This window comes from Arachis hypogaea, chromosome 13, assembly GCF_003086295.3.
Source record: "Arachis hypogaea cultivar Tifrunner chromosome 13, arahy.Tifrunner.gnm2.J5K5, whole genome shotgun sequence".
NCBI classification, from domain to species: Eukaryota; Viridiplantae; Streptophyta; class Magnoliopsida; order Fabales; family Fabaceae; genus Arachis; species Arachis hypogaea.
The window spans coordinates 107,444,466-107,447,462 of NC_092048.1; the positions used below are offsets into that span (position 1 = coordinate 107,444,466).

The window sequence follows — 2,997 nt, forward strand, 5'->3', positions numbered from 1 at the left end:
ATAAACAAATTCAATTAATTTCATTTTATTTCCTAATTCAATGCTTTTCTAAATTCTCTCTCTTCTCTCTCTACTTGCTTCTCACTTTCGGTCACGTCTATCATAGCAACCATGGAAGCTTTTGCAAGCTATCAAGAAGAAGCTAGAAGCAAGCTAAAGACCATTGCAATGATGACAAGAAAAAAAAACAAAAAGTATGTTGTGGCTGAGATTTTTATCACTTATGGTAAGATTTGTTGAAGAGATCACAGCTTCTCCATACCAAAAATGGATGATGAAGATTTTGGTCAGAGGAAGAAGATCTCAGAGGGATGGCTCGTCTCTGCTTTTGGGTTCATGATAAACCACTATTTTATGGTTTATAATGTGTTTAATTGTGTGGTTTTATCATGATTTTTACCCACTTATTCATATGATTAGCATGCATTTATATTTCCTTCCAAAAATTATTGCATGATTGAAAACTTGCTCCCTAGAGACTTTTAATTATGCATTTTAATTCTCCTTTATTCCATTCGATGCCGTGATCTGTGTGTTAAATGTTTCAGGCTTTATAGGGCATGAATGAGTTGGAGATTGGAAAGGAAGCTTGCAAAAATGGAAGGAACACAAGAAGTTGAGGAGATGACCAGCGAGAAGTGATGCGGCCGCATGGCTCACGCGACCGCGCGAAAGAGAGGAAATCGCAGTGACGCGGCCACATGGCTCACGCAACCGCGCGGATTGGAATAGCACAAGTGACACGGAGGCGTGGACGACGCGCCCGCGTGGAAAATCAAAATGCTGAATGACGCGTCTGCATGAATGATGCGATCGCGTGACGTGCGCGATCTGCATAATCTGCAGAATCGCTGGGGGCGATTTTGGGCCCTGTTTTGACCCAGTTTTCGGCCCGAAAAAGCAGACTAGAGCCAGAGGACATGCAGAAACCAAAAACAACATTCATTCTACACAATTTTTAGTTTTTTAGATCTAGTTTTACTCCTCCTCTAGGTTTTCTCTCTACACATTCATAGTTTTTAGGATTTTTACTTCTATTGCTCTTTGCATTGGGATATTGAGAAGAGTTATTACCTCACCAAGATTTCGTCATTCTAGTTCGTTTTCTTTACTTGGCTTTACTCTTCCATGTCCTTTAATTTACTCAATTTTACTATTGGATTATTTTAGAATTTATTAATACAAGAATTACTTTTATTTTTAATTGATTCCTTTGAGTTTTATTTATCATGTCTTTCTTTAATTCCCTTTCCTATGTTATGAGTTCTACATTCACAATGAGCGAGTAGTTCCCTAACTTGATGGGGAGTTGATTGAAAGGAACCCTTGAGTTGGGGTGCTTAAAGGAAAATTGTAATTGGGTTTATTGTTGGAATGCCCTCTAGTCACTGACACTAATCCTTTTCAATTGAGCGGATTGGAACTTGTGAATAGAAACAACATTCCAACTTGTTTGACTTTCCCTTACCTAGTAAGAGATAACTAAACAGAATAACCTTTAATTATCAATTAATCTTGAGAGTAATTCAACAAGAATAGGGCTTCCAACTAATCTACTCCCAGTCAAGGCTTTTATTTAAATTATTTAATTTCTCTAATTTAATTTCCTGTTTATTCAACTCAAACCCTTTTTGAAAACATCTGATTAATAAAATAGCACACCTTTCTGCAACTCGTTGGGAGACGACCTGGGATTCATACTCCCAGTATTTTAATTTTAAATTTTGTGACACCCTTCTAAATTGATAAGCGGATTTCTGGTTGGTTAAGGACTATACTTGCAACACAAATCTTATAACCATTCTTAATTCGCCAATTTCCGCCACGTCAATTTTTGGCGCCGTTGCCGGGGAGTTGCAATAGAGTGCTAAAGTTATTAATTGGAATTTATTTATTTTCATTTTATTTTATCTTGCTACTATGAGCTGCTTGTTTCTTTCGCTAGATGACGCGTTCACTTCCTGATCCAAGCTTGCCAGTATTCGATCCTGAGATTGAAAGAACTATTTCACGAATAAGGCAAGCTCGGCATCGGTTAGTGCTCTCTGAGGGTGGATCTGAAACGTCATTTGAGGAAGAAACCAGCCCTCGTTCTACTGATTCGGTTGATTTATGTGTAGGTGACATGGCAGAACCTAGGAGAGTTACTATCCAGGAGGCTGGAGCCCCTGATTTTACATTCCAACCGTTTCAAGCGCATCACCCAGTGGTGGCTACAGACTTTGAAATAAAGACCGCACTGCTCAATTTGATGCCCAAGTTTCATGGCTTACCTGCTCAAAAGCCTATCAAGCACCTAAGAGATTTTCAAGCAGCCTGTTCTACTGTCAGGCGTGACGGTGCAGATGAAACTTCAATTCTGTTGAAAGCTTTCCCGTTTTCTCTTGAGGGAAAAGCAAGAGAGTGGTACTACACTCAACCCGCAGCAACTGTATCCAACTGGGATACACTTAGAAGAGAATTTTTGGAAAAGTTCTTTCCAGCTGAAGTTACTGATAAGCTTAGGAAAGACATTTCCATGATTGTTCAGGACGAATCTGAGACTCTCTATGAATACTGGGAGCGCTTCAATAATCTTCTGGAAGCTTGCCCCCACCATATGATTGACAAGATAAGACCACATTAGAAAGTGCTAGCAATGGGTCTATGAAAAAGTACAAGACCACTGATGAGGCATGGCAATTAATCAGCGACTTAGCTGAATCCACTCGGAATCACAGGCAGAAATAAGGCCGTTCAAAGGCCGTTGCAGAAGTATCCTCTAGCAGAGAGACTGCTGCTCTAACTCAGAGTATCTGTGAAATGACCAACTTGCTGAAGCAGATGCAATTGAATCAACAACAAGTTCAGCAAGCTCAACCTTCTCCACCACAGCAAAGCCAACAGTTAGTCCCACAGAGAGTTTGCGAAATCTGTGCTGATTATAGCCATTATACTGACGAATGTCCGCAGCTCCAGTAGGAAGACAACACCGTGGCAGCCACTTGACAAACCCCA

The 2,997-nt window shown here is 40.0% G+C and overlaps 1 non-coding gene across 1 annotated transcript; it reads right to left on the reverse strand.

The window, feature by feature from the left end:
- Nucleotides 1–2,497: 2,497 nt before the first annotated feature.
- On the reverse strand, nt 2,498–2,605 carry LOC112739006 (small nucleolar RNA R71). Its single transcript, XR_003169949.1, has one exon. It is a non-coding gene; the product is annotated as a small nucleolar RNA R71 (small nucleolar RNA).
- Nucleotides 2,606–2,997: the final 392 nt, after the last annotated feature.